This window comes from Pleurodeles waltl, chromosome 9 (genome assembly GCF_031143425.1).
Source record: "Pleurodeles waltl isolate 20211129_DDA chromosome 9, aPleWal1.hap1.20221129, whole genome shotgun sequence".
Taxonomy (NCBI): Eukaryota; Metazoa; Chordata; class Amphibia; order Caudata; family Salamandridae; genus Pleurodeles; species Pleurodeles waltl.
The window spans coordinates 397,973,670-397,993,701 of record NC_090448.1 but is presented as its reverse complement, the minus strand read 5'-3'; the positions used below and the strand labels follow the sequence as shown (position 1 = coordinate 397,993,701).

Here is a 20,032-nt window from a genome sequence, read left to right as displayed (position 1 = left end):
AAGTCACGTTAATGGCATGGGACCATTTGACAACCATGTGGAAAACATTAACGTCCTGTCAGACAGAAGGAAGAGATCCAAGCAAAGCCAGTGCTATTAAACTCGGTTTCGATGCGAGGGTGGAGAAAAGAGTGTTCAACAGTGACAACAAGAAAGAGCTAGAGACAGAGAGAGAAAGAGAGCATCACAAAAAGGGGGTTAAAAGAAAATGAAAGAAGAAAGCATTCCTCTGAGCTGCAAGGAAACTGCTGTACACTGAGCTAAAAATTATGAGCTTAGAAAAAAAGAAACACAAATGGACGATATAAACATAAATTTAAGAGAGAAAACAAAATATAAGCTCAACTCAGGTAATTCAATTTGCTTTAAAATAGTCAACAGAGAAATAAAAATGTCACGGGCTGCTGGAAGCTCTCTAAATCTGCCAGCAAGGCTAAGAGGAACGCAGCAAAGCGAGTCGGGCTCCAGCAGAAAAGGGGCCAAAAAGCAAGATCTGCTTTTGCAGGGTAGGGAGAAACAAAGGGTTGTGGGCGCGTTCACTAACCTTGCTAGCATACGCAGGAGCCGGCCAACGTGGAGCACAGACCCGATGTAAGAGCCATTGTAAGTAGCATTGTTGCTTTAAAGCATGCTTTCGTTTAGCATTTCGTCTGTTTTAAAATTCAATGTTTTTATGACATCACAGACTGAACGTAGTACCAGTGTGACTCAACAACCCTATTCAATTCGTAGAATGTCTGTGTGTATTAATGAAAGTAAAATGCAGGTTGTACAAATGTTCCTTCTTGACATTTTTCTCAAATTTACCAGAAAATACCCCTTTTCAATATTTCTCTTGTACTCTCTTAACAAAACAAAAAAGATATCAACTCGAGCAATCAGAAGAACCATAGCTTGCTTCTGGCTGCGGTAACCAAAGGTGTCTCCTTGCTATGTCCAGAATTTAGTAACCATCCTTGCCTGGTTAATGGGAAATGCTTGGTTGTTGACCATATAAATAGCATTAGGATTAGAGCAGCCTTTTTTAGGATCGAGTCTGCGCTGCATGCGCTCGCGCATGCGTATCGCAGCAAGACGCTTTAGGTATTAGAAAAGTGCTCGGAGCCCTGTTGACGTCACGTCAGTGTTTTTCATTGGTTCGTGGGCTTGCCTATTAAAATCTGCTTGCTTTCGTTAGTCGAAGGCATGCATACGTCATGCCTTTTCCTTTGGCTAGCCCTCCTCGAGCGCATCAACCAAGTACAGAAAACATGCGATGCTTGCGGTTTTCTGTCCGGCTCGTGGACTACTTTTTTTTCTCTATTTTCCTAGTGCGATTTCGTTTGGCAGACATCGAGCGCTTTACACAGTTAATTGCACTTTTTTGGGTTACGTACATAAATGCATTTTTGCCGATAGGTGAAAAGTCGGGTTAGGAGTTTACAATGCGATCAGCTCTAGCATGAGCAAACGCGAGACCTGTAACATTGCAAATGCTTGTTTGAATGTATTCCCATGTTGAGGTGACCAATTTGTGTGGAACACCTTAGTAGCCTTCCATGGCTTAATCTTCTCTTTTTCCCAGAAAGTGTGGTAAGAATGCTATGATGAATGGTTAAGATCCCTGCTAGAGGAATGTTTGCTCCTCCCCTCCATAAACCCCAAATTCGATGATCATATAATGAGTTGTGTTTTGAGATATTTGGCTATTAAAAATACATCTGAGCTGGCCTAATCTCTTGAATGCAGTAAAATAGTGCAATTACGAATACGTATTGGCAAAGCCAATAGGCCTGGAATTGGCCAGCATCCTTTTGTCATTGCTTGTTTTGCTATGTAATGTTTTTGCAAAACGTTATTGTTGGGGAACCTGCCAGGCTTCTGTCATTCCAAAAAACAGAAATAGTTAAAAACTGAAAGGTTTTTTGTTCTCCGAAAATACACACTGCAAAAGTAGTGCCAGGCACTGAAGGGAACTTGTGTGTGCATGAATGTGATCCTCGCACGGCACCCACAGTGAAGTCAGTCTGTATTTGACATGGGTTGGCTCACTGCCTCGTGCTGCATAGTGTTGTGCGCAGAAGGAAATATGAATGACAAAAGCAGACTCATGAATGAAGAGGGTTGGCTAAAACCCCCTGAAAGAATACTGCAGTGGCGGCCGGCAGCTTTAGGAGGGAGGGGGGCGGGCAGGATACACACACACGCTCATTCTTTCACACACAGACACGCACGCATGCATGCACATCCATTAACAACACTCATACCATTCAAACATGCACGCATGCATCAAACATTCATTTTAAAAGATTGCACACACTCATTCTTTCACACACACGCACGCACATCCATTAACAACACTCATAACACTCAAACATGCAAGCGCACACCAAACATTCAATTTAAAACATCACACACATACACACACCAGGGGTGTGGAATTTATTAAAATATCTACTTGTCCAGGGGACAGGTTGCTTCTCAAATCTACTTGTCCTGTAAAAAGATCTACTTGTCCCTTTGGTGCCATGTAGTGTGGCGACAAATTATGGCAGCAATTAATAGCCTCTCTGATTATGCCAGTGCTACTACCATAGTAGGGCTTGAATACTTGGAGTTTCAATCCCTACTGTAGCAATTTCCTTATTTTGCCACCTTTCTGCAGATCTGCATACTGGGGCTGGAGGAAGCAGTAAGCAATAGTTCCAGGGCTGGAATGCCTTTGAGTCTGCAAACCTACTAACCTGCATGTTTTAAAGATTTTTACCAGCTTCTCTCTAATATTTTCCCATAATAAGAAAGGTTGGACATTTACTCCTGACAATGGCAGAATTAGAACTTCTTCCAGGGTTGGGAAGAAAGTGGCTGGAGGGAAAATGAACTTGCAAATTCTCAATAGATTTTCACATGAGCAAATCTACACATCGTATTTACCCACGCTAAAATACAGTTCACAAATATTTTATAGGGGTACGACATATACCAAGGGTGCACTTTTGTGACTTTCTTTAAGAATTTCGGGCCACAAGTAGGTAGGTTCAGATTTGTGACCTGCAAATTGCGAGTCGCAAATCCGAATGTAGGATGGTGTCCTTGACACCATCTGTGATTCGCAAGGGCTTCGCAAATGCCCACATCATGAATAATCATGAGGTGGGTCGCAATTTGCGACCCCCTCACGAATGGTGGCCTGCTGGAGACAGCAGACCAACATGTCTGTGACTGCTTTTCAATAAAGCAGTTTTTTTTGTAATGCAGCCCGTTTTCCTTAAAGGAAAACGAGATGCATAACAAAAACGAAAAATGAAACGTTTTCGTTTCATTTTTTCAGAGCAGGCAGTGGTCCACAGGACCACTGCTTGCTCTGAAAAAATGTTTACAGTGACATTCACAATGGGAAAGGGGTCCCATGGGGATCCCTTCCCTTTTGCGAAAGTGTTAGCACCCATTTGAAATGGGTGCAAACTGCGATTGGTTTGCGCCCGCGGTCACAAAACAATCCTACATTGCACTGCGAGTTGCAATTAGGAAGTGAACACCCCTTACTAATTGCGAGTCGCAAACCCGTTTTGTGATTCGGTAACCAGGTTACTGAATCGCAAAACTGGGTTTGTGCATCGCAATGTGCTTTTTGCACGTCGCAAACAGCGAAAGTCGCTGTTTGCGACATGCAAAAAGCTACCTACATGTGGGTCTTGGTCCCTAATTAGGTCTGGTGTTAACAAAGACATTTTGTTTTTATTAAACTTCTATTTCTCTCTCTTTCGGCTGGCTTTACTGTGAGAGATCGCATTCTGCTCTTCCACAAGGAGCATATTGCCACACAAAGTAGTTTTGTTCAGTGTCAGGAACTACAGTGGCAATCAGTGACGTAACGAAACTGGAGGGTGCCCCTTTGCAAAGAACATGGAGGAGCCCCCTCTCCAGACTCACTCAGGGCAGGTGCTGTGCTGACGGGGCCCCCTGGAGGGCGGCTGCGGGGCCTTTAAGAGTTCGAAAACTTTTTGGGGGGGTTTTGCCAATGTTTGTTACAATGTTGAGGGCCTGGTAGCTCCCACAACAATAAAGTGTTACAAAAGCTATGTCAAAACAAGACACGCATTGATGAAACTAAAAGACTTATAAAAATATGTCAGATCAGTTGGCTTTGTCAGTGTTTGTTTATTTTCATGCTTCCCATAATCGTGTTGAAAATGGTTACACTGATTTTCCATTAGAAATATTTTTGGGAAATACTAGCATGCATCAACACATTTTACTAAATGACACTTCATTTGCATATAATCAGAGAGCATTCTGGGAGCATTATACTTAGCCTCTTAGCCTAAACTTTTCAAACATGTGTGTACACGTTTTTTTTTTGTACTGGAACCAACGTCAGTAGTGAAGTGTGACCTTAAAACATTTATTTACAGCACGTACCCTAATAATGAAGGCTTTCAAATAATGAACCATAAATACAAGTTCGAACAGCATTATCCTTTGGAAACACATTACCTCAACTGCAGAGAGTTCAACTCTCTGTAAACAGGCAGCCAAAGGGTTTGTGCTGCAGGGGGTTGGGCCTACTTGTCCCAAGGACAAAGTAAACATAAAAACTTGTTGCCCTTGACCCCAAACAAGATGTGTCGGGCGATAGGAATTCCACATCCCTGCACACACACACACACACACACACACACACACACACACACTTGCCTCCAGGTCCCAGGAGGGTTGGGACTGCTGCCTTCCCTCATTGGCTGACCTAAGACAGCAGTCTCAGCCTACTCACAGAGTGGGATGGGGTCAGTGAGACTGCTGACCCGAAGTGTCACTGATTGACACTCGCCCTAGGCACTTCAGGGCTTAAACCTGAAGCGCCCAGGGAGAGTGTCAATTGGTGACGTTTTCCTCGTCACCCAGGGGAGGGCCTCGAGGCACCTTTGCTGAGCCGAGAAGGTCACACCCATAGGAGCTGTGACTTCCTCAGCCCAGCAAAGTTCAGCTCAGACAGCCAGGAGTGTGTGCAAATCGCGCATGTCTGCTCCTGGCTGCCTGAGCTGAACATGGAGAGTGTCTGTCAGGCAGACCTTTGTTCAGCCTGATAGACACTCTTCATGAGGGGCAAAGGGTGTGGGGGGGTGTGGCCCCTCCGCCCTAAAGGACGGGCCGCCACTGGAATACTGTACATATAACTATTGTAAAATTAAAAGGTCTTGGCTAAAGCCAGACCTAAAAAAAAAAATTAAGCTCATGCTTAGTTTATGAATAAGTTCAAATTAGTGAATGTGTTAACTTAGTACAATACTGGGGTTCACATGAGATGCAGGGTACACAATGGAGGGTGTATGCACACACGCCCTTCTAGAAAAGTATGTATGACCAGCATTCTATAGTGTGTCGGAGAGTCTCTGGTTTTGATGTACCTAGCTAGGGCTAGCTAAGTGGACAATCGCAGATTGGTAACGTATTTATTGTAGCAATTGCTGTAAGTAATGAAGAAATATCTTGATACGTTGTGTCACAATTTTCACGGTAAGTGTTAAGTGCTTTCTCCATGCTCCTTCAACCCGTGGTCTCTATTTGGAAAGGTAAACTCTTCAAGTAAGAGGTGAGTGTTGTCCGAATTCCAACTGTGCTAGTGCAACTCCCTCCCCAGGCACGAACATAAAACACAAATGCCTCTTAATAACAGTACTCCCCTAGGAGTCAGATAAGTCATGACAGGCTACCTCAAGGTAGCAAGCAAAACTCTCATCTGCGAAGGCCCAGCTTGGGAACTACAGCAGCAGAATAACCAGAGAGTCAGCAAACTCTCTGACCTTGCTCCCTCCCCCACATAGAGAGGCCACATCTACAGCACTGATGAGCTGCTAAAAACTGTCATGAACCAAAGGCTAAAAGAGCTGCCTACTCCAATTACCACCTTGTAGCCTGTCTACATTATAGTTAAGCAAACATTAGTGTCCAAGATGTGCAAAGACTGCTTAATCAGCTGGGGAGATTTAGGAAAGAGCACTAAGAAATAAAGATACTGACTGCTACTGATATTACATGAGAAAAGTAAGTTTCAAGAGTTTAAAGCCTTATTAACATCAACATTTTTGTTTGTCCATTCGAGCCGGCAGTACAGTCGTGGAGCTATCTTGGTTAGTGAACGTGATGTTTGAGCAACCTTCCCTTCAAAGCCAGTTGAGCTTAATGTATGTGATCACAGTGTGTAGTTTGGGCTCAGTAAAAGGAAGCGCGCTGCGTAGAGGGGAGCCCCGAGGGAAAATAAGTGAAATCGGAAGGTGGAAGACAGGTGTCAAGGGATTGCAAAACAGGGCAGGGATTTAAACCGCAAGCGCGGTGGGAGTGAGGCACACCCATTCTTGTGGGGCAAGGTGTAGACAAATTAAAGATCAGGATTAGGAGCTGATGGGGTGAGCTTTTGGGTGGGGGTCGAGGAGATGAGCATGGCAAGTTTAAGCAGGTGCTACAACAAAAGTGTTGGATTTGTTCCAGAAGTTTGAAAGAGTATAATGCTAGACACAGGAAAATTTTGTTGCAGTGGCCACGTTTACTTAAGAAAAGCTTACTGATGATTGAGTATTTTGAATTCAAGGCGTGCAAAGTGATACGAATATGCAGATCCTCAAGATCCAACCAACTGAAATGATAGTGAGAGTAATGAAGAAAAATAAATCACATAAAGCTATGGAAATAGGTAAGCAAAAGGGAGAAGATATGTTGCTGGGGTAGTCAAAGATGTTAAGTAAATATCAGCCTTGGAAGGGATGTAGATTGGATATGGGTGTCTATATACTACTAAATAACTGACACACAGCCTTTCATTCCCTGTTGAATTTTATCACGGAATGAGGAAAGAAAAATAAGAATAAGGGGTTATCACCCAATAGGTAGTATGAGAAACTTAAAGAGAATATAATGCAACACAAAGCTCCTCATGGAAATATGGAGAAGAACTATGATAGACCTTTTACGGACTCACAGGGATCTGGGTTAGGGAAGGACGGATTGTTTCTTAAATATAATACCAGTTCTCATTCAGGGGACTCTCCAATGATTTCATAAACACTGAATAGCCCTGCAAATGTGTAGTGATCTCAAGCACGTTTTTCAAAGTCACATTTTGTGTATTATCTGTCTTACTTCAGAAATGCCAGGAAGTTCATGTCATACACATGTATAATTTTGCAACCCAAAATACATCCTACATTGCCAATTCCACTAATTTACTTTAAAATATGGAATAAGATCAATAAATACTTGAAGAGTCACTGAAATAAAGAAACAAAAAGAGCTTTCTTAGTGAAGAATGATTTTAAAAATGACACTTTTCATTCCTCTAGTGACCTTTCAACGTTTTATATATCTTCTTCTATATCCATGTTTTGAAGTAAATATTTGAAACTGAAATGTATCCTGATTTTAGACTTCTAAATTATACGTTTGTGCTAGAGGTAGTTCCTGCCCTTACTGAAGTAAGGTGAAGATAATTCGCAAAATATGACTTTAGAATAAGTGCCTGGGATACCAGCATATGGGTAGGACTGTTCAGTGCGTATGATTATCAAAGTATAAAGAGAATGACACAAAGATGAAGAGAAAGTGTGGTACTCATTGCAGAAGGGGAACTAGGTAAATGTTGTGCCAGGGTTAGCCAAGACTGACATGGACTGAGGTTTGCAATGACTTAAATGACCCTGCAATATCTTTGATAATACTGTGTCAGATAAACAGAATTCTTAAAAAACAATGTAACACATTGTAATGTTTAATATTAATCTGCATACGTCTAATTTAATACAGCGGCTGTCACTGCACACTTCTTAAAGCCCATCGTTTTAACACATGTCTGGTAACAAGGCCTTCACAAGCATCACTAAGCACACTGGACAGGTGCAGTATAGCCAGGAAAAGGACAACTTTCTTAACAGTCACACCAAATGGGTTCAGCATAGACAGTGGAGTGTCTTCCCTAGCCTGGTACCCACCAAATGACTAGACCACACAAAGATCTGTAAATCACACAGCTTTATTCCTTTGTGTGTACTTGTGAACTCCCAATATTCTAAAGCAAGCGTTCATACCTTCCATTCTAGGGATTACATCACACACTGACTCAGAGTCCTCGTGGAGCCATAAAGGTCCCGTTCTTAATCATGCAAGACCCTACACGCAGCAGGTTGAATGCTTCTTCACACAGGGATAAGCAAAGTAAGGTTCCTGCGTGGATACAGGCTACATTGAGATAGGATTGGCTCTGCAAGAAGCACGCAAATTAAAGATGCTTTAACCAGCAATTTTAAAAACACTTAGGGGGTTATTACAACTTTGGAGGAGGTGTTAATCCGTCCCAAAAGTGACGGTAAAGTGACGGATATACCACCAGCCGTACTACGAGTTCCATAGGATATAATGGACTCGTAATACGGCTGGTGGTATATCCGTCACTTTACCGTCACTTTTGGGACGGATTAACACCTCCTCCAAAGTTGTAATAACCCCCTTAGTGTACCATGAGGGATAAAGTGCTGAATTGGTCTTGCAGGAGTGAAAATCTGTGACCTGCAAGACACACAAATATCTGTTGCAAGCACATAACTCACTGACACCTTCATTACAGGTACTTCGGAAATTGTCGCGATCTGTTCATTTCAGTGCTTGCCTAAACCAGGTGTTTTGAGAAGTGCAAAATTACCCCAGATTCCAGATGCTCCTCATACATACTTTCCGCTAACAGTTATCGAAATATGCACAGGGAAGAGGTCGAAAAGAAGGGAAATGTACCGTTATCAGGTGCGGAAATAAGAATACCGCAGATGATCCCTCATTCTGAGCTCAGAAATTCGGAAAGAGCTGGTAATTTTGCCCACAAGTTAGAACCATAAAGTGTGGTTTTGAAATTGTTCCATGACAAAATTACAGGCGGCTAGCCAGGTGCGAGGCATTTGTAATAACAACCTGAGCCAATTTTTGTAAACGCCCGTAGACTAGCTTAATCGTGCATAGCCAAAACAGTTTTTTTTAAAGTTTTTTTTTACATATTGTTTTTTTAAAGAAACATAGCTAATTTATCAAACAGTTTTTTGAATGACCTTCCATTCTGCCTAAATTGCATGCCAGTGAAATCCATCTCTAACCCTCTCAAAACGGAAACGTAGAGGTGCACTACACCTGGACAAGAGCCATCCATTGAAGATGTTTCATTTTCGACAGTCTTTTAATACATTTTACATTAGACCAAACTGTAACAGTGTCGAGTTCTCATAATACACCTCGCCCAAAACGCTGCAAAACATACACTTAAGTGAAATTCAAAATAGTTAGTTTTCGTAAAGTATTTGATACCAATGATTACGCCATCTAATGGTTTAAAATTATCTAAGGCTCGAGCAAGTGCTGCTTCTATTTTAACCCAAGAACTTCTAGTCACCCAAAACTCCTAAGTAAGCTTCAGCTCGTTGAGCTAAAACACAAAACAATAATTGGTTGTGGGAGACTGATGCATCTTGTCTTTTCTCCAGCACAAGATGGGCATCTTTATCAGCTGGATACCGATCACCTTTGTGTGGAGGCCGCCTTGCGTGCCTGGTTCCTCAGTAGAGCTACCACGAGAAGGATTCTGTCTTCTCTAAGCACTTTCAAAACTTTCACTTAACTTGAATATATGTTACTTTAGGGCATCTAAATCGCTAAGGACATTCATGGCTTTTTCTAATACAAAGGGACTGTCATGCCAGATCTCTGTCTCTGACAAGGGTGGGCATCAATCATCACTATGTGATCTGTCAGTATGTGAAAGGAAACCTCTGAGAAACACATAGGGGTCTTGAACTTTAATAACCACCATAGCCAATAATATTCTCAGAGGAAGCCTTATGGCCAATGCATCAAAGAGGCAGGCTTGCTAGGACAAAGATTCACCTGGAAATTCCTAAACAGCTATTCGTCAAACACGGTTCAGCAGATTTTGAATCTGGGTTCAGAAGCCACAATCTGCAATGCACACGTGGTGTGCTATATCCTCACAGGGCTCACAAACCACGTGCCACACACAACAACACACATTGAGGAATCCACACTCATGCAGATTCCAGCCTCTCCAACCATTACAGCAACTTGATAAAGAATGGAGTCCACGTGTGGCTATCATCCCCTTCCGTGGTCACTAAACACAATTTAGAGAGCAACACACCTAAAGTTGACAGACAAGACCAAATCCCACTTTGAACACCCTCCACAACAGCTCACAAACTAAAGGCTTCAGACAATGACACGTTGGACTAAGAAGGCAACGTACAAATCAAAACACTTTCCAAAACTCTCTGATCACCACCCCGGAATGACAACACAACATAAATAACCTGATCACCACTTGTTAGATCATCACTGGCACCAGGCTCGGTGATAAAAAACGTCTCCACAGGGAAATTAAAGGAACATATTGGCAGTATACTTCACTTTCCGCTTGTATTGATTTCACTTAATAAGAAAATTGCTTGCTAGAGCCATATGCCTCGTTGATTTTGAGCGAGTACGGATTATAAAAATAACTAATGTGTAACTATTACTCTCTCAGCAATCTAGCAGCCTTTATTCTGGAGCTTTAAACGACCAGTACACAAGAATACTGCACTCCATGTTTCCAGCACCGACATCAGTACTGAACGTGCTGCTGCGAAATTGTGCAGAACATTTTACATTTTACTTTATTTTTTCTTCAGAAACGTCTTAATTTGGCACACGTTACTTTGGCGGAAATGCTGAAAATTAAGCATCTCATTTAGTAAAAGGCCTTGGCCATTTTTCTGCAAAAGACTGACATTCTTCAAACACGCAATATTGTGAGGGATTGCACTAGGAAGTGACAACAAGCATTGTAAAAGCCAACAGGTCTCACTTTGGAACCTACTGGCTTTGCCAATGCATTTTAGCCATGCAGTGTAGCATCGGCAAGATATTGTGCAGCATGGCAGAGAGATAAACAAAACTAAATAAATTTAAAAAAGGAGCGATGATGTGGATACAGCGGTGCATTTTTTTTAACTTACTGAGCGAAAAAGAGAAACAGAAGTTGCAGAAGAGCATTTTAAGGCGCACGGCTAGGCAACAAAAAAAATAAAGAAAGGATGGTGGGTGTGGGAGGGGTAGCTATGGAAAGCAGAGGGTAGGAGGAAGAAGAAGCGGGGACGGAAGGGTGATGTAGCAGAGAGCGAGAGGGTAGGGCTGTGAAGCAAAGGAGAGTGGGAGGGTGGGAGATGGAAGCAACGGGGAGGTTAGGCGGAGACACAACGAGAAGGTTAGGATGGGGAAGCAACAGGGCGCAAGAGGGTTGGAGAGTAAAACAACAGGGAGCGGGCAGTGGAGGGAAAGCAGCACACAAGGGAGAAGTACACAAAAAAGACAGCAGTGCGGGAGGAGAAACATAAGGAGGTGAGCGCAACACGGAGCGAGTGGCGGAGAAACACAGGACAAGAGAGAGCAACACAGAGTGCGGTGTATGTCGAAAGAGAAGTACATTGGAGACAGCTGGAAAACATGTGGTCTCACTGAGCGCTTAACCAAAAAAGAAAAAAAGTAGTTTCTGAAAAGTAAGCAGTGAAAGGACACAAGTACAGAGAGGCTGTGCTCCGGGGGAGGGACACACACAAAAGATGAAGGCAAGCACACACAAAGCAAATGAATAAAAGCAAGCTAATTAGAGTGGCAAGTGAGCAATGGATGGGCTTTAAGCACATTGTAAGTTCCCAATAGTTCTTTCGCAAAAAGGACAGCTTGTGCTGTCTGATAGGCTCAACTTAAAAATGCACCCTCAGGGCTGGCAATAAGGGTGTGATTTAAGATTATTCAGGATTTGGTCTTTGCACAATATAGAGGAATGATACAGGACTGGGTAAAACAAAAACAAAAAGTAGTTTTGAGATGTCTGTCTTCCAACAGTGAAGCACTGCTCTGCCACGGAAACCCGATGCACAAGGATGAAGCGAATGTCATTCCTTTACAAAGGCTGGGAACTAAATGTTCAAAACAAACTCTGTCCGTTTTTTGGAAAAAGTAGTATATGTATGTATGACTCTTATATAGCCCAAACCTATATGTAAAGCAATTAAGCACTGTACAAGAAAGAACTTTGCAGTAATGGCGGCAGTGGGTAGAGTACGCCAGAGGGGAGCGAGGGGGCAAGGTAGCATAATGCACTTATTCCGTTAAGAGTTACTCGGACTAATTGACCTTGGGAGAAAGGAAGTTTAAGCTGGCCTTGATGGTATTCTAGTTCATGACTTGTAGCTAACCAAACATTTCAGTAACAAGCATTCAATTCTCCATCTAGCTTTCATCCTGTGGCTACAGAGGCAGGGGGTTTCCACTATGTTCAGGCAGGTGTGTAGACAAGCAGGAGTTTGGAACTGAATATATCTTGTTCAAGGGACATGATATTTTCTAAATCTACTTGTCCTGTAAACAAAATTCACTTGTCCCTTTTGTGGTCATGCAGTTAGGTGGCGATTTATAGCAGCATTCGATTTACAACAGAGCTCTGATAATAGTCACTTTGATTAAGCCAGGGCTCATATTATAACAGAGTTTGGTTCTAGCAAGGCTCTGATTTTTGCAACGTTCTGTAAATCTACATATAGGGGTGGAAAAAAGGAGGGAACTAGGGTTGGAATGCCATATACTTCTGTGCACTCTCCTCACCAGGGCAATAGTAAAAAGTTTTTTAGGGTGGGACAAAAGGGGGTCATGGAAAGTGAATTTGCAATTGCTCAGCAAATTTTCACATGAGCACATATAAAAGTGTATGTTTGCTCATGCAAACATAGAATTAACCAAAGTACACCTGAAGCACGGTTTTCAGGCCTACTTAAGTAAACTCTTGTGACTTCCTAAAATGCGTAAATCTGTACCAACACAATGACACATACCTGGGGGTGCACGTCACTAATGTATTTTCATGATCCCCACAATTTTACCAATATTGAGTTGTATTTGACCATCTCTTTGCCTGAGGTTATGTCAACTGCAATTAGGTTGTTGAAACACGTGCAAATATTTGGTGTCTTTGTGTGCCTACAAATAATGCATGCTTTTTTTTGTTACATTCAGAACTACGTACTGGTGCAAACACTACATCAATATCACATTGCAGCATGAATATATGATGAAAAATGTGGTGGTCTTTCCATGTTTTAAACAATTTTGCTGAATGTTTTGTTGCATTTCTCAAATGGACAAGCGTAACTCTGGAAGGAAATGTTGCCCTGAATTTCTGAAATCCGGCATTACCAAATATGTGTGATATTTCTTAGGAAATGTAGTCTGCACAATCAATTATCACTGTATATGCTGCACTGTTGACTTGATGACAGGTACCAAACTCAGGTCAATATGGAATGTATAAATATAAATAATTTTAAATTCTGTATGACTGATTAAATCTATGGTACAAGCCAGACTTTCCTTGCCCTCATTGTTTGGCTAGCAGAACACTCTGAACATGACATTGGTCAGATCTGTAGCAACCTGTTTCCAAATCATGGTAGTTTCCTCAAGTCCTGCAGCCAAGCTTTGTAACAAATCTGAGTTCCCGAAGGTCTTCTGAGCGTGGGGCTAGCAGGCAAGGGTGGCTTTCCATGGGTTTGTGCTGGGCTGCACACTCTGTACACCATTGCTTTTTATGGGGGAGATACCAACGGGGATGCCTGCAATATATGGGAGCAAGGTCAGCCTGCACCTGCGGGACTCAAACAATCCCAGACACGTCCTGAAAACTGAAGGCACATCGGAATTTACTATAAATTGGCTTAAATGAAGCCCAACACATTTTATTACTATGAGTCGCCTGGAAATGTAAATGAATTGGTAAAAAATAGCTTTTTCGTTTTTTTTCTGTGACAGAAACTCCAGTACCTCAGGTAAGTGTCAAAATTTATATCATGCTGATGTTCCTACAGGTTTAGAGATAAAAAAAAGTGTGGGTGGGGCTAGGCAAAAATTGTGACCATATGAAGACCACAAAGATTCTATACTGACATTACAGCAGGCCTCCTCCTTGCCCACTCGCTATGGCGAGTGAGATTTTATCAGGTCAAGCTATTTTTTAGGACCTACTAGTTTGTTCTGGCAAGTGAACTTGAGCGGAAAAGAAACAGGTGTTCTGTTCATTCAGAAAACGAATGAGCAATGAGTGTGCAATAAATATGCCTTTAAATCTTGTTTTAGCTTGACACATTTGCTGTTTGTTCAGGGACAGAGGCCCAATGTCATTTTGTCTTTTTACTAAGTGCTGCTTATCTTGAAAATGGTGTTTACTTTTTCCCTCTTACTACAGTTACAATAAAGTGAGCATTCTGACAATCATCATGAAAAAAAGGCTGTAGGGTATCAGTTCAGTTTTTTCTAAATGCACTTTTTAAATTCAGAAGTGTGATGCAAAGATTTAAACAGGAGCAAAACAAAGCAGAACGCTTTACTTGGTGAAGTCCAAATGACAAATATTTGCAGAAATTCGATTTCCACACATTACTGTTTGTAACCTAAATACCTTTATCAGTAAAATTGCATGTCATCTGGAAATTCTGTGGCTATTTCAATGTAAAATGTGCTGACTGGAAATGATAGTAGGCTACCACTTCATCTTTAATTACATATTCATTAAAAGTGATAATTTTGAACCATGATTAGAGAAATATTCTTGCCCCGCCCTCAATGACAATAATGGCAAGTGATGACAAAGCAGGGTCTCTGGCATTATGTAGCAGGAGAGGTCCAAATTATGCAGCAGGGTTGAGTAAATTATGTGGCAAGAAAAGACAAATTATGTGGCATAATGCAGCACATTCTGCAATAATATTCCTTCATTATCTTGCCATCTTTAAACTTGGCAACACGCTGGGCATGGCTTGCACCTAATTCGTACCAATTTAATATGCAAATATATCAATAACCAACAGAAAGGTGATAGTCCAGCTTTGCAAAGGGCCTTTCATTGAGCTGTAACATATGTTGTTGAATATTTAGTAACTTTTGAACAGTTTAAACTAGAAACAACATTCTTTGGTAAAATCTGACAATTATGCAGCAGATGATGGATTATGTGGCAAATGCTGCAAATCAATGTTTATGGGAAAATCGTCGAAGACGTACAATCGCATAATTCCAGTGGACCTGACTAAGAGGAAAGTCAGAGGTCATGTATATTTAAAACACGGCTACATTTGTATTATATATGGGGCAAACATTTTGGGCCTGATTACAACTTTGGAGGAGGGTGTTAATCCGTCCCAAAAGTGACGGATATACCACCCGCCGTATTACGAGTCCATTATATCCTATGGAACTCTTAATACAGTGGGTAGGATATCCGTCACATTTGGGACGGATTAACACCCTCCTCCAAAGTTGTAATCAGGCCCTTAGTCTATTAAACAAGTTCGTACAGTAGACATATATATATATATATATGAGGAGTTTAGGCACTAAATACATGCTTTCATTGCTCTGCTTCGTTCAGGTCCTCTACTTTGATTTACATGGTTCTTAACACACCCTCTGGTTTTAGTTTTTGTGTCCAAGGTGGATAAGTTTGTTTTTTAAGTAGACTGATGAAGATAATATAAATGCCTGGTTGTATATGTTCTTGTCTAATTATTTTTTAAAGGAACAAGCCTTGTATTGTCCCGAAGAAGCCAACAGCAACCCTGGCCGAAACGCGTCTATATCATCTTTTTGTCCAAGGAGTCTTCAATGAAAAGCAAAGAGTTCACAACAAGAGAAAAAAAGACCATCAGCTATAATCCGCAGTGTGTGCGAGGTAGTTGGGTCATTTGGCGACAAGGTCTCTAAATAATTGGCCCACCTTCTAGACAGACCAAATACATGGTAATGGATACATTTAGCTGTTGCTTTCTTCTTTTTTCGTAAAAATGGTTGTATTATAAGGATTTGTGTGGGGAAAAGCATTGCTTTTAATATATGTGAATTGCACAATGAAAAAGAGTTGGTACAATAATAATAATTAAGATATTATTGTTGACTAAAAATCTGTGTATTGATCCCTCTGCAGTCAGTATTTAGTTTCTCCCGGGAGCACGTAATCACACAGGCTCCTTGACTCCCCTAAGCCAATCACGACGTTGCTGTCACCATCATGACAGCAGCGTCGTGATTAGTCTGAACGGCCTGGTTTGGTGCACAGACAGGAAGTAGGAGCCTGTGTATGTTCTCCACACAGCTGTGCTATACTGCTGGTGGAAAAATGCTAAGTGTGTATTTCTGTTTGGCTGGCCCAAGACGGCCAGCCAAACCACCATGTGAACTTATGGTGCATATACCATTCCTCCTCCCTGTGACACAGCCCAGTCCCACCACACCCTAACCTGGCTCTGCACTGAAAAATAAAATGATAATAACATTGTATTTTCCTTTTTTGCACTGCTCAGAGCAGTGGGGGCGACGCTCCTCCGGCTGAGCGGAGGTGCCACCACTGTCTGTGCCCCACGAAGGAGTGGGGCCCTTTTCGGGATTTTTTAGGTTAAGCAAAATTCTAAACAGTTGCTCCTTGCCTGACCTCCTCTGGGACCAGACATGAGTGCGTGTGCCCCAGTGAGAATCCCAGACACTGTATTTTTACTGAGGATAAGAAAAAATAATCCAAACAGCATCTTGGTTCATCGCTAGGGTGTAGCCCCTTCCACTCCCAATGCCTCTTTTGGGAAAAGAAGAACTGTGAGACAAACAATTCCACTGCAAAACCGTCCAACCATGGGGAAACTTGGCAGCGAGCAGAGTGTCCTGTTAGGAGCACTGATTTTTCTGAAATCCTTGCAGGGAGATCATTTCGCTAATACACCATTGTTCTGCGAACTGTGCTTCCTTTCCTCCGTCCGCTTGGTTTTATTTATATGATTGAAGAATCCGTGGCAAGCCCAAAACAAGCAAATGCTAGTGTTAGACCTAGCTGGAGAGAGAAACGAGGAAGCTGACCACATGAATGTCGGATGAAATCCAAGACGTCTTGCAACAAAAGGCACTTTTTGAAAGTAAATACTATACTACAAGGCCGTCAGCACTGGGATGCTCTGCAGATATTCTAAGTGACAATGGCAAAGCTTACTCCAAAAATATAAGTAAACTCAGTAAGAGAGGAGTCTCACCAGTAACTAAGTTAACAATTGAAGCAGGCAGATCCCAATTAAGGTCAGGAGGCCAAGGTGCCGAGAAACTACAAAAGGGAAACAAATCAGTTGCAGGGGGACTGACATAAAAAAAGTCAGGGATTAAAAGGCATGGCAATTTAAATAAACTCGCCCCAACCTGTAAGCATACACTTTCTTTGAGACCTTTCTTTAAAATAACTATGGACAGTACGAGAATAACTGTGCTGCATAAAGTGGCAATTTTGTCAGGACAGAGAAATGGACAGATAACCAGCAGTTGGACATAGCCACGGCTGAGGCTAGAGGAAACGCTCAAAATCGGGATTGTGAGAAAATACCTAGCACATATAAATCACAGGCACAAACTCAAAACCCTATCACAACTGATAATAGTAAGGATGTTGTATTAATATACTCAGACCTTACTTTAAGTAACACTTATGTTTATTTGTAAAGCACATTATCACCCACAAAGGTATCCTGGTGCTGAGCAGGTGTGTGCGCCTAGCAGTAACTATGGTAAATTAGTTGCACTGAAAAGCAAGGTCTTCAGCTTCTTGCAAATTCAAGTAGAGAGGAGGAGGCTCTGATGTGGACAGTGAGGTCATTCCACACTTTAGGAGTCATGTAAGACAATACTAATCCTCCTAATATGGTCCTGGGTATGCAGGTGATGTTGGTGAGTAGGAGTCCTGAGGGGATGACTGAATGGTTGGTGGAAGATGTCACTGTACAGGTAGGTCGGGGCTTACTTGTGGAGTGCCTTGAATGTGTGTGTGAGGAGTTTGAATAGAGTGCTTTTGTGTATTGGAAGCCAGTGTAGCCCCCTGAGGTGTGGCGTAATGTGGGTTCTGTGTTTGGGAGGCTGAGGATGAGTGTGGCTGCTGAGTTTTGGATGGTCAAATTTTAGTGAATTGCGTGGTAATCCCACCATAGAGGGTGTTCCCATAGTCCAGCTTGTAGGTGACCAGGACATGAGTGATAGTTTCCTTGTTTAGCTTGGGAGCCATTTGAAGATCTTCCTCAGCATCTCCCGGGTGTGGAAGCAGGATGCAGTGACAGTATTGACTTGTGCAGTCATGTCCAGTTTGCTGTTGATGATTGTTCTGAGGTTCCTTGCGTGGGTTCTGTGAATGGGTGTTGGTCTGAATTCAGCTGACGACCAGTTGGAGTCCCATGGTGAAGTGATCTTGCCGAAGATTACTACTTCTGTCTTGTCTGTGTTGAGTTTGATACAGCTGGCTTTCATCCAGTTAGTGACTTTGGTCATGCAGGCGGTGAACTTGCTTCTTAGGTTGGGGGTCTTGTGTGAGAGGGAGGGTATGAGTTGCGTGTCCTCTGTGTAGGAAAGGATGTTGATGTCGCGTGCGCGGTTGACACTGGCCAGAGAAAACATGTATGCATTTAAGATGGTGAGGCTGATCCATGGGTCTTGAGGGACTCCGCATATGAGTTTGCGGGCTTCCGAGGAGTAAGGTGGCAGGTTACAGCTTGCATTCTAGCCATTAGGTAGGAGCAGAACATGTAGAGAGTGGTCCTTAGATGCTAATTTTGTGCAGGTACCTGATGATGATGGGTTGTGAGATCATGTTAAATGCTGCAGAGAGGTCCAGGAGAATGAGGACTGCTGTGTCTCCTCTGTCAAGGACCATGTGGATGTTGTTTGTGGCGGCAATGAATGCTGTTTCTGTACTGTGGTTGGGCCTGTTTCCGTGATTAGCAGAAGTCTTTTAGTGAAGGCCATAAGGGTCAGATGGAGCCTCCGAGTGGATGGTCTTCAAGGTAGTAACAATTTTGACAGTGGTGACAGCAGAGCACAAGGTCAGGGTTTGTTCATCGGCCATGATGGGAAGTTGTAGTTGCAATGGTAATAGGGTCCAGTTGAGGGTCGAAGTTGCTGCATATGGAGGTGACTGTTACAGAAGAATTTCAAGGGCTTATTGCAAAGGTCCTGTGACGGGGTGAGGCTGTGGGAAAGAGGCCGTAGGCATGGTGAAATCATTGATGATGGCAAAGATATCCTTGTTGCTGTTAGTGCAGGCGTCAATGTGATCTACAAGAGCTGGGTACTTGGTGTTCCATATCTACTGGAGGTAGCGTCTTAGGGCTGATTTCAAGATGAGTCTTGACTCTTTCTCCATTTGACTCAGGTTGCTTGCAGAGGTATTTCATCAGCCTGAGTGCCTCTGTGCACCAGCCTGCCTTTGGTCGGGCTCTTAACTTTGGGTTGCACTTGAAGGGGGCCAAGGTGGCTTTCAACATGTAGCTGGTGTGCTCAGGCAGATGCTCGGAGAGGGCGGAAGCCCACTCCTCTTCTGAGATGCATTTCCACCTCTGGCGGGCGTTTCCTGTGTTGGTAGGTAGTGATGGTGCAGAATGGCTATAGTGAAACTGAAAATGGTGTGGTCTATCCAGGTCATAGCTGCTGGATTGTCGACAGTGATGTTACAGATTGAGCAGAAAATGGGGTCCAATAGGTGTCTGGCGGTGTGGGTGGGTTTGATAACGTGCTGGGTGAGGCCAAGGGTTGTGAGGTTTTCTAGAGGGGTACTTGAGTTTAGTAAGGTGCAGTCTTCTGTGTTGTTGGTTGCCGGAGACTTTGGCAAATAAGGAATATCTGGGCAGAGAATTCACAGAATGTGGCATGATCAGGTTGATTAATATACAAGAAACAGCTAACCAATGTGGACCATAAATTACAAGAGCCTGCAAACGGACAGGCAACAATCTCATGTCGGTGGGGCTGAGACTTTAGGAGCTAAGCTGAAGGAGCTTTCTAGTGAAATAAAAAATTGATTTGTAACATCTGAGAACAATGAGAAATCAATTCTAGATACTTTCCGAACTTTGGGAAAATAATTGTGCGACAACTCAGTATAACAAGTAAGTTGGAGGACACAATG

At 42.5% G+C, this 20,032-nt stretch overlaps 1 protein-coding gene across 2 annotated transcripts in view; it reads right to left on the bottom strand.

The window, feature by feature from the left end:
• MACROD1 (mono-ADP ribosylhydrolase 1) overlaps window positions 1-20,032 on the bottom strand; it is a 2,310,829-nt gene that overhangs the window by 1,845,119 nt on the left and 445,678 nt on the right. The gene's annotated exons all lie outside the window — the stretch shown is intronic.